Raw genomic sequence first — 13010 nt, 5'->3', positions numbered from 1 at the left:
CACATACCTTATAGTTTGACCCACAAAACTAACCCGATCCTAATCGTACCCAACCCGATCCGACTCAGTTTCCCTGACCGAGTCGGACTCGGTTCAGGTCAGGCCAACCATGTATCGGACTCGGTTCGGGTCAGTTTCTTGATCTTCGCTCTCTCTAACTTGAATCAGTTTCCGATGCTCCTCCGATCGCTATGCCGTAGTTTACCTGTTATTTCAGCTTCACGATTTAGAAACTTGCATATGATGTTCCTATAAAGGTAGCCAAGATAATGGGAGTTGGTTAAATCTCCTTTCAAAGGATATGAATGGATTTCCTATGGGATTTAGCTAATGTATGCTCTAGAGTATTGTAGAAAGTAAGGATTTGCAGATAGGTTTGGTCTCTATACTCTAGAACAGGCTAGAGATCATGTTTTTCATAATAGGAGCTTTGAATGTTCATTATAGTGAGAAATCTCAATGAAGAAGTATGAATCTCTTGTGGATAGAGTCTAAGATGGGTAGGATAAGTTTGGGATACACTATATACTCTGGAATGCCTAAATCCATACTTTTCATAAAGTTCTGGGTTTTATATTCGTAAGGAAAAAGTCCCAACGGATCTAAAACGGCTAGTTCTCGATTCTATCGAGTGAACCTTCGGTAGTACCGAATTTCACTTGGTAGCACGGAAATATCAATCGGTAGTACCGAATTAGATCCTGAAGTTGCTAGACGCATATTACTACTTTTGGTCACACTGAAAGTTGTACATCGGTAGGAGTTGGTGGTATCGAATTTCCAGTCGGTGGTACCGAATTATCTTTGAAAGCTGCTGGACCGTTTTGAGCGCTTTCGGTGGTACCGAAGGTGCCATTCGGTGGCACCTGCTCCTGCCAAATTAGGACATATTTTCCTATTTTAATTACTTTTCCTATGATTCATTCAACAACTTGAACTTTCTCAAATCCAAATTTATAATGGTGGAACTTATAAGGTTAGAATGGCTTTATATAGATGATCTAAGAAGGTTTTCCTATTTATGGGTCAAGGACATCTATATGTAGGATCCAGATCGTAGAAGCTTTTCTTTTCTTGAACTTTTAGCTTGTGCTTCTGCTCCAGTTGCATCGTTGGTCCTCTTTTGCCAAGGACTCATCTGACTACTCGATACAACTAGTCACGTGATTGACAAATATGCGTGCATGGTGAGTACACTGACAATCTCCCCCTTTGTCAATTACGTGACAAAACAACCTAACCTACGGCATTGTCATGGCCTAAGCCAATGACATACCAAAACAATAAAAGATTACATATCAATATATCAATTTACAACTCAAACACATTGGACATGTAACATAATCATGTTGCTCCCCCGTAGTTTCTTCCATGATCAACCTGTAATGAGAAGGAACAAATTCGGCAGAAAATAATAGATTGTTTTGTTGGGTAGGTTTCTTCTCCCCCTTTTTGTCAGTCATTAGCAAAGGAATTACCAAGAAGTAAGCCAATAACGGATATATTGTAAAGTTCAATTTTAGAGAGAAGGAACATGCAAATCACATAAAGTTAGAATGAAAGAGCAGAGAATATATAAACATTATGTGAGAATCCCATGTTAGAAAGAGTATATATAACCATGAAACAAAATGGTTGACATGAGCATAAAATATTTCATCATGAATGTCATCAAAATTACTACCCCAAGCTTGGGTAGAATAAACCATTATCCAAAAAAGAAAACAAACCAAGCCCTTTAGGGCATAAGAAAACCAAAATAAAATGTATGATGTAGCAGCTACATGAATATTTCTGGAGCATCATCTTGAAGACCCACCCTTATAAGAGGAATGTGAGTGAAGCAAGATAGAAGAAACTCCATGATGTGCTCCCCCAGTGTGTTGAAGAGCATGAAGATGCCATTCAATTCCAGAGAGATGGTTTTCGCACTGTTGGAGGTGAGCTTCCATATTGGACTGTCCTTCAAGAAGTTGACGAACAAGATAATTTTGGCTTGGAGCTGGCATTGGATTGTGATATGATCCCTGAATAGTGGCCATGGGAGTGTCTTGAACTTCTTTTTCACTCTCACATTCATGATTGGCTTTAAATACTTTTAATTGGAGTAGATTTTTCTTGGAAAAGTACACCACGAGATATATTGTATCATGATTAAGTGTGTTGAGGGTCAAATATTGCACATTGTCCCCCATTTATATCTTAGTTTTATGAACATGATACTGCTTAATGTCCTATTTTACTCATGTTTGTGTTGCAAGATGAATTTAAGAGCTTAAATTGGAAAAGATGCTAAAAGCATGGATTTGACACTCAAAGATAACCAAGGCAAAGAATAGATCTTAGGAGATAAAGATTGAAGATTTCAAGATCCTAAGATTCAAAAAAACCAAGTAGAGAAGGAAAGAAGTCAAAAGAATAAGTGCAGAATTGACATTGACTGTGTCATCGATCACCATTCGATGACATCGAAGACATTCAATGACATCGAACACGGGTCGATGACATCGAATTTATGAAAGAATATCGAGTTAGTTGCTGGACAAATTGAAGACATTTTTCAATGACTTGAGGACTTACTCGATGACTCGAAGCCTTGCTCAATGACATTGAAGTTTCTGTGGATTTTCGGTAAAAATCGCTAGACTGTTTTTGATGCATTATCGATTCTCGAACAACGCTTGATGACATCGAAGACACCTTCGATGACATCGAAGGTGAGTTCAATGACATCGAAGGTAAGTTCGATGACATAAAAAATTACATAGTCCGGACGAAGTTACGCAATGCGAAAAAAACACGTATAAAGGCACCTTTAATGACATCAAAGGCAGTTCGATGTCATCGAACCACTTACACATAGCTGCGTAAAATTACGCGGAGTGCATAAATTTGAGGTAGTTTCTGGATTTTTCCAAGGAGGTGCGAAAGGAGGTGTTACACAACTATAAATAGAAGTCCCTAGGGCATCCCTGAGCATTTATCTAGGGTTTGGAGGAGAAAAGCACAAGGGTGGAGAGCTGTCGCCAAGCATTTTTCTTATTTCTTCCTAAGTTTTTCATGCTTTCTTCTAGGGTTTTAGATCCAATCATGACTATGGTTGGCTAAACCTCTTAGTTAGGGCTAAGAGGTGAAGCTTATAACGTGATGGGATGTTTTCTATTACTTTGATTCATATTTATGTTGAATTATTGTTGATTCTAATTTGATATTCATGAATACTTTTAGTTTTTAATGGTTTTGTTTGACTCAAATTACAATAGATCTACAATAGCTTTGAGTATTTTCTTTTCATGCTTTGAGATTGTGAAATTAGGAAATCCTGTTGTTCACTATCGTCTCTTAGGCATGGTTGGGTGATGGAATCCCTTCTAACCTTCATGATTCTCATATGTTTGATTGTGGAATTGGTATATCCTTTTGTTTGCTAGTCTCCTGGACATGGCTAGGTGATGGAATCACTTCCGATCCTCACGACTCTCATCTATTGAGAACTAGGTGAAAGGAAGTTCAGATTTAGTTTTATTGAGATATCTTCCAATTGGACAAGATAGGACTCTAATTCCATTTGTGTCCTTGAAACAAGTAATAGATCTCCCTGATTGCTATAAGTGGATCCTTGGAAACCTTAGTTCGCACCTTTGAATTTCTTAAGTTTCTAATTAAAACTCTCACAATTACTCCTTTTAATTTTAGGTTTAGATTCAAATTTTCTTCTAGTTCTACTTCTAGTTGCTTTTATTATGCACATGACATTAGTCCCTGTGGATTTGACCTCGGTCTCACCATGATTATTACTACATCGCGACCCTACACTTATGGTTGTGAACAAGTTTTCGGCACCATTGCTGGGGACTAACGGTTGCATTTTTTTAGATTAACTAGCTTTAGAAATAGTTTAAGATTATGGTTTTTCTACTTTCCCCTTTTCTTTTTAGGTTTATGTTAGATTCTGAAATAGAGGGCTGAGAGTGTTTCATGTCCAAGTGGGTCCGTGACAACACTCAATGTCTCTTGAGTGAAAGAGGATTGGTTGAGGTGTTATCTATCCATCATAGGATTAGACATGACTCAAGATCCATAGAGTGAATTGAAGTTATGGCTACCAATTAACCTCTAAATCCACCTCAACCTAGGGTTGAGGAAATCCATGATGAGAATGAGGTGCATCAAGTACCCTCGCCTCGTACTTTACGAGATTATTTAGAACCGGTGGGGGTGAGCACACCCTCATGTATGGTTTTTCCAGAAAACACGAGACATATGGATATCAAGCTAGGGGTAATCTAAATCCTTCCAAAATTTCATGGACTTGAACCTGAAAATCCATATTTACACATGAAAGAGTTCGATGAGATCATTGCCACCTTATATTTTCCAAACGTGTCTGAGGACACGGTCAAGCTGAAACTCTTTCCCTTCTCCTTAAAAGAGAAAGCTAAGATGTGGTTGCATTCATTACGTCCACGATCTATTAGTAGATGAAATGACATGACAAGGGAATTCATTAAGATTATTTATTTATTTATTTATTTATTTTTTTTATTTTTTATGATGGGCTGACTTCTTTCATGCGCCAAATGGTCAAGACAATGTGTAGTGGGGAATTCATGAACAAAGCGGTCAATGATGTGTGGGATTATTTTGACAAGCTTGCTGAAAACACACAATCATGGGTCATCTCCCTAACATCTAGCACCACTTCTAGGCCTACTCAATTAAAGGAGAGGAGCAGAATTTATCTTCTGAAAGAAGATGATGATATAAATGCTATAATGGTTAATCTCATAAGAAAACTCGAGGCCATGAAATTAATGAAGGAAAAGGCAACGGAAACTGTTTACAGTATTTGTGCTTGCAACATTCACACAACTAAAAATTGTCCAACAATACCTGCTTTTCAAGAGGTACTAAATGAGCAATCTAATGTCGTGAATAATTACCAAAGACCTTTTAGCGGATCCACTTCAAATACATATAATCCTAGCTAGAGAAATCATTCAAACTTCAGTTGGAGGAATGGACAAACTGCTTCTCCTTAAGGATTCCCTAATCAAATTTTAAATCAAGGGAAACCTCAAGAGGATTTGGTTCTAAAGCATCTTCAAAATCAAGAGCATTTCAATGAAGGTATGCTACAAGCCTTTCAAGACCTTACAAAGGCCATACAAGGGCTTAAGACAAAAAATGCGATTGGGGAGAAAGGAAGCCTTCCAGCTCAACCTCTTCCTAATCCAAAATAGTAATATGAAGTTAGCAACCTGATCTCTTCAAATCAAATGGAGCATGTTGTGAGACCCGTATCCTAGTCCGTATCGTTCTATAGACTTCCGTGATCCTCCCGGTCGAATTCCGGTGACCCGCAATGCGTAAATAACATTTACGTTGAACTTGAGTCACATCCTGTTAATCTGAGTCAGTTCGACCCAAGACTTGTACCCTTGCGACTGCATTGCCACCACGGTTCCAACGCCGTGTCTCGCGCACTGATGCGATACCCAGGCCAGGAGTTATGGGCCTGAGAATAAATCGAGGAAACACCGTGGGTAATGTGTGCACCATTTCCAGGAAGATTCCTGGTTGAGAGAATGGAATCTCTACCCATACCCCATCTTTTCACCAGGTCAAGCAAGCCCTTATCTCTCCCATACCTTTCATGCTAACAAGGTAATGCTACCCATACCGCATCTCATCTCATGCCCAAAAAGTTAACAAGCCCTATCCCTCACTCATACACTCCATGTCATCCATCCTTAAAACTCCCATCCCTCTCTCATTCCCTCTCATTCTCCCTCCATCTCTCTAGCAAAAAAAAGGGACTAAGTAGAGAAAGAAACTAAGAACAAGAGCCATCTTCCCACCACCCAAAGCTTCTCATCCAAACATCTAAATCTCATCATCCTCCCTTAAAGAGCTAGCTTGCGAGGCAAGGAGTCCATGGAGCCTAGAAGAAGCAAAATCGATGGGTGTTTTTAGCACTAGATCTTGATTTTTGATGTAGGGCCCACATGATTTGGGACCCATCTTAATGCACAGGAAGAAGACAAAAGAGACCCTGGCTAGAGCAGGGGACCCTCTGATGCCAAAGTCAGGCTAGGAATCTGGGTCTTATTGTATTGTGGGAGTTCGGGAGAGAGTTTTTGTGTACCTTTCATCCTTGGAGTCTCTCCTATTTATAAGAGGAGGAGGATCCCGCCGTATGGGGATTCTTTCCTAATATTTTGGAGATTTGATTTAAATGGTATTTTATTTATGGATACTTCCCGATCCTGAGATTTCCGGGATCGGGAATCCTTCTACAAAATTCTCGGGATGGTGTTTAAGATTACATCATCTCTCCTTTCCTTGACTCGGCCTTAATAGATCCGTAATCTCAGCTGGCTCACATAGGAGACTTTTTTCCTACTATCGGAGGAAACTGGGTCGATTCAGGGCTGATGTTTTCCTTCTATCCGTTAGCCGATACTACAACCAACCATACATGGGTTGTTTTTATAATTGGTCAGGTGGCTTTCTGATTTGGGACCTTTAACAGGTCTCCTTAGACATTGCTGCCTCATTAACCGAGTCAACTTAATGTGTCCTATACTTGCCTAAGGCTCTTGACTCTCAACTTCAGTCGGGATTCATTTCCTACAAATCCGAACAAGTCTCTCCTTTGGCTTTATCTTGTTCGATCCAAATTATTAGCTCGGATCCTTCGGTCCATTTTAGTAGAGTTGGTCCATTCCATAATCGAGTCTCCAGACTTGTCATATTTTTTCCCCAACAGTAAGCCCCCTACTCCTTGTGTCAGTTATATCGGCACTAAGGAGTACTGTATTGCAAATCGAGGTTATGATGGGGTATTTATTGCTTCTTATGTTATTCTTGACGTGCGACGGACCGTTACTCGAGGTCGCACGAGCGAACAACCGTCAAATCATTTTGTCTGCTTATGAGCGCCAGACACGTGGCGGAGACGTTACTTGCGTCAGTCGGCGTGCACCATGCATCGGATGGGGGAGTCAAAATAGGCATCGATTTGACTCCTTAAATGCTGCTGCCACGTGGCTCGGCTATAAAAGAAAGAGCGGGATCGACTTTCACAATTTCGTCTGCCCAATTCATTTTCCTCTCCCATTCTCCCTTCTCTCTTCTCAGTTGTGTTTGCGGTTTGCCATTCTTCTCCGTCTTTGCCTTCTTTTCTCCTCAACTGTGTGCTTATCGTCCTTCCAGTAAGTCTTATCTTTCCCCCTTTTCTTTTCGACGTTTAGTGACTATGCATCCTTCAAATCCCCAGGGGGAGATTTCTGGCGATGAGGGCAAAACAGAGCATTTTTAGAATGTTTCGAAATCGCCTTCCTTATTGGCGGAGATGGTGATGAGTGCCAATGAGGCTTTCTAGCTCTCTACCAGGATGTCCAGTAGGACCCCAGCTGAACGCCCTGCCCCAGAGGACCCTTTTGTCTTGATACCTGCCCCGGGCAGGCCCACCCCCTTTTTCCAAGGGGACGACTTAGAGGAAGAGGAGGAAGAATTAGGAACCTCTGAATCGGCTCTTCCTAGGAGACCGATGAGGGCCAAGTTTAGGGGAACCGCTGAGTTGGTCCCCTTATGGAGATCGGTTCGATTCGCTGAGTTGGCGGCCGAAGAAGGAGAGGCTGCCGAGAGTGAGGAGGTCGGAGACGAACAAAAGGGGCCAGTTCCCTCAGTTTTGACTGAGATGGACTTAAATAGGATCTGAATAGGGTATCATGTCCTTGACTAAATATTTCTTCAACTTTCGCTTCCGAATGAATTGCCTGACCATCCCCCTCCTGGGATGGTCGTAATTTTTCAAGTTACCATGCAATGTGGCTTGCATCTACCCCTACAGCTTATTGTTTAGGATTTTCTTTCCCGACTCAGAATTGGTCCTGGGCAGATAGTCCCGAATGGGTGGAGGAATTTATTTGGATGTGTAGTGTTGTGGACTGAGACTGAGCAGCCCCCACTGACTGTGGACGAGTTCCTCTATCTATACCAAGTTCGTCTGAATACTTCGCAACCCGGCTGGTATTTTTTGAGTGCTTGGCAGAACAAGGGTGGTTGTTTGATAACCGACCCTCCTGCCTCTAACAAGCATTGGAGAGAGAGGTGTTGTGGGCATGCGGTCGCTGGGAAACTGCCAAGCCTGGGCTGTTCAAATCCCTCGTTCCCTAGGTGTTCTCTAAAGCAGGTGACTCGGCACGCCTTTTTCCTCATCTTGTTTTGCTAACCTTCTCTTGAGTCTAACTGAGCGTTTTCTGCAGATATCTCGAAGAGAAAGCTGAAGCTAGCAGCCAACGCTTTAGCTCGGATCAGAGACTTATGGACGTTAAGCCCGAAAGACAAGTGTTGGAAGTCCCTTTTAAAGCCGGAGCGTCTTCTTCTCTCGGGTCTGGACTTGTCCGTGACAGGTAACTTTGAATTACTTAAGCACATCCTTCTTGAATTTTTCTGATTCTGTGTTTTATCTGACACAAAAATGGCCGAAGCTCGACCCCTCCTGAAGCTGTCGAAGTTAAAGGCTCCCCCTAGTTCAGTCCTTCTGTCAGATCCTCGGCCCCCGAAGAAGGCTAAGGCTGCTCCCTCGGTTGCGGAGCCTTCTACCCCAGTCGGCACTACCTAGACCGCCCCACCCATCGTCGATCTTTCTGACCCAGAAGAGAGGGCCGAGGGTGTTTCTGTAGAGTCCTGAGTGACTCTCGAGGCAGGACAAGTCGCTGAACGAGTCCCGGGGCAAAGAGAGGAGCAGAGAGGAGAGAGTTCAAGAGAGGAGTCAGTTCTGCAGGAGCAATCCTCCTTCCGTCGGGCCGTGGCAGATATGGTGCCTTAGGTTGTTTCTGCCGGCAGCAAAAGGGAATTCGCTTCCATCTTCGAAGCTCTTGGGAGTCGGATACTCTCCCATGCTGCAAAAGTCTTGCTCCAGGTGGGGTTTCAAATTTTATTCTCTAGCTCTTTGTCTCTTTCAGCTTTAGTCGGACTTGGTAATTTTTTTTATTGTGCAGCTCGCTCCTTGCCTACTGAGAGCCAGCGTAAACTTGACTGAGGCTGAGAAGGCTCAGAAAAATGTGGCGGATGTCGAAGTGGCTTAGAGACGGGCAGCAGAGGCAGAAGCCCAATTTGAGATCGCCTCAACTATGGTCGGCCACTTAATTGGCGAGTTGAGCTTGTCTCGGAAGGCGACTGAAGACGCTAAAGCTGAATGTGCTCGGATGGCTCAGCTGTTGAAAGGGACTAATGATGAGAGTCAGCAACTTCGCCTGGCTCGTGATGCCTCCGAGGATAAGCTGAACCGGCTAAAGGCCGATACAAAAATGGTGCTCGAGGTGGCCAAGAAAGAGGCGGGAGAGAAGGCCGTAAAAGACTTCCTTAAGTCTCCGGAGTTCGAAGACGAGAGAGATCGCCTATATGCGAGCGGGTACCAAGCTTGCATCCAAGTGGTGAAGCAATTTTTTCCTGACCTTGACCTCTCGAAATTTGAGGATGGGCCTCCCGAGGATTCGGCGACTGAAGCGGCTGAGCCTGATGATGTTGCGGGTGGTACCGGGGTCAAGCCTGAAGCGGCTCAGCCTCCAGAGGTCATTCCTAATGACCCCTGAAGCCCTGGAGCTTAGTTTTTGGTACCACCATCAGCTCCATTTTTGGTACTCACACCGGCTCCATTTTTGGCACTCACACCGACTCCGGCAAGCTCGAGAATAGAGTTAACTGAAGAAGAGAGTCGCACGTTGTGGCTGATCTTTATTTTACCTCTGTCTAGTCTAACGATGTATTACCGAAGCAAGATGTAACTCGATGTAACACACCGATAAATGAATATGTTCAGTTTCATTTTATTCATTTTTGACTTAGTTTACATGCCTGTTTTTCCCGAGTCTCTTTCATTGCTTTAGGGGTAATAGGCTTTCAGATGCTCGGCATTCCACGGGTGAGATAGTAGTCGTCCGGTTAGGTCTTCCAACTGGTACGTCCCTGGTCGAATGGTGGCTGAGACGATATGGGGCCCTTCCCAGTTCGGTCCCAGTGTTCCGAAGCCGACTTCATTAGTATCGAGGAACGTCTTTTAGAGAACCATGTCTCCCACTCGAAAACGTCTGACCTTGACTCGGGCATTATAAAACCGAGTAACCTGCGGTTGCCGAGCTCTCGTATGTTGCTGAGCTCTTTCTCTTTGTTCGTCCACAAGATTGAGTCCGAGTGCTAGGAGTTGTTCATTATCCTCTTCGTTAAATGAACTGACTCGGGCTGAAGGCAACCCGATCTCGACTAGGGAGACGGCTTCCGAGCCATAAGCAAGGGAGAAAGGAGTTTCGCCCGTAGCAGTTCGTGCTGTAGTTCGATATGCCCACAATATTTTCAGGAGTTCTTCAGCCCATGTTCCCTTGGCTTTGTCAAGCTTGGTCCAGAGATGGTGTTTGATGATCTTGGTCACAGCCTCAACCTGCCCGTTCGTCTGAGGATGGTGGGGCGATGAGTACACGTTTCTGTAACGCCCTGAAATTCGGGGGTCGAGCATAACTCAGCTCCTGAGGTTCAAAACATCACTTATGTAACATATTTAATGATGGATGTATGTTGTCTGTAAGAGTACATAAAACATGGAATATATTAAGCCAAACTGTAAACATAATTCAGGGATAAGTGAAAGACGCAAGCGGAAGACTTAAAGAAACATATGTGTACATGTGCAAGTCCCTGAAATACGTATACATGCCAGGTCATACTTACTAGTGTTGCTCTCAAAAATACAAGAATCAAAATGAAATTATCTATTCCAAAAGAAAACCCAGAATCCCCGCATATCAGGACATGGCTCACATGAACCCGCCTGAGAACTGCATAAAAGAAAATGCGGCCTCATCATCCTCGAACTCCTGCTCTGCCTCAGGGGTCTCGTCATGATCTACATCTAAGACAGAGTCTGGTTGGTGTGTACAACACCGCCCCAGAACGTGGGAGTGAGTGATCAACTCAGTGGAACAATACCGTAAAAGTTAACATGTCATCAAATCAATCAAGTAGTAATGATAAGGCAATACAATCAAACACATCCTAACTACTCTTATTAATGCAAGGATGTATGTAGGAATGATGCATGCCCTTGCCTGCACTCCCTCAGCATCTTCATCTTACGTTACGCATGACATCCTCCTGCAGTGCTAACAACTTCCACGCACATGCAATGCAGTGCATGAACATGGTTACCAAGTTGTTATTAGCCCTTTTCATACAGCAGGATTGGGAAGCTAAGGTACCTTCCTCATATCAATTTTCACACAATGATCCATAATAGGGTCGTCAGTCCTAGGCCATCTCATACGATCATATGGTTTTAGGTCGATGCAAAGGGCTCGTGACCAATCAATGCACGCCTATCATACCTCCGTTACTACTTTAAGGCTCATCGCCTTAATGCAGTATCAAGGTATGCTCGAGGTCATTACAAAGGGCTTGTCACCAGTCAATGTAGGCCGACAGCATGAATATAGTGTCCCATACCACCATAATTGGCTCATGAGTCTGGTGTGCTCACTGGTCACTACGGGGAGGCTCGTCACCCCAGCGTAGGCCGACAGCTCAACCACGGTGTCCCATACCACCATGTCCGGCTTATGAGTCTTAGCGGATTAAGGTACAATGGTTAACAGGATTTCACCGGTAAGTTTGGTACCCTAGATTCAAACAATAGCGTCCATACATGGTGAACATACATCGGACAATTAGGTTACTTGACGAACTCGACTAGCACGAGCGCACGTTGGGTTGAACGACATAGAGTGCGCAAACACTCTGTGTGGCCAAACCACTGCCGACAACTCTAATACGAATCGGGTTCATCAAATCACGTCCTTCGTGGCGAAAGCAACCTCAGCCATGAACTCAAGGCCGATTACCGATTTCCTGGACTACTTCATAGTCCTAAACACATTCCATTATAACAGATATGCATATACAATTTAGAACAGTAATGGAACAACAATTCAAATCATATAGTATGTGAGCATTTGAAGAATATCAACTTAACATGGATTTAAACATAAGTCATACTTGAAGTTAAACAACAACGAATGTGACTTGCATGTAGGAAATCATACACACCAATAGGAGAGTTGAGAATCGCTTCTCAACGCCCGCAAATAGGATAATATATAACACTTTAGACCATTCAGACATTTCTACAAACACTTAGACTACATAGTTTAACATACATGACGTATGTTGGAATACACGCATTTGGACAATTCTTTTTGCCAAGGAGTTGACACACATACAATTAGCACAATTACACGACAGTTAATCATGGCAAGTACATGTTCATATTTTATCCGTATACGATGCTTCCTACATATATATAGAATACACAAATCTCAATATAACACATATATATCAGGAACGCAAAATAAACATAGCATTTGGCATGTGAAATTGCACCCACAATAAGAATAAACCATTAACTGACATTGAAAGTCTTGAAAACCATAACCTATAGGAATATAGTCCGCACCTTAAACTAGAAAAAGCACACCGAACTGATTCAGACGATATGTCTTTGTCAACGGCGACTAGATAACCTAAGGCAAGAATAGAAATGAGCTACATCAACACATAGACTATTCTAAGCTCTAAACAGATTAGGGTTAGATTAACTTACCCAAAGATGAACTTAGAATCGCCGGAATAACGATTCAAAAGTGATGGTTTAAGGATGTAGAGTAACAGGAAAGAATCTTAAGATGATTCACCAACTTCTCTCTCACTTTCTCTCTCTTTTCCCCTCTCTTTCTTAGCTAGGGTTAGGAAATTCGTATGGAAAAAAGGGTGAGGGTTTTAAGGTCTTTGTATAGGCCTAACATTGATGAAAATAGCCCTAGGGCCAAGGTATACTTAAGTTATAACCAAATCAGGCCTCTCTCGATCCAACGGAGCACTTCTGGTGGTCCTTTCTCTATGTGCGGTCAGACTTAAGCTCACTGACCAAGGATCTAGGTCAGGCTGAGTTTTCG

This window comes from Magnolia sinica, chromosome 13 (assembly GCF_029962835.1).
Source record: "Magnolia sinica isolate HGM2019 chromosome 13, MsV1, whole genome shotgun sequence".
In the NCBI taxonomy this organism is placed as follows: Eukaryota; Viridiplantae; Streptophyta; class Magnoliopsida; order Magnoliales; family Magnoliaceae; genus Magnolia; species Magnolia sinica.
The sequence above is the reverse complement of the archived record's forward strand: the minus strand, read 5'-3'. Positions refer to the sequence as shown.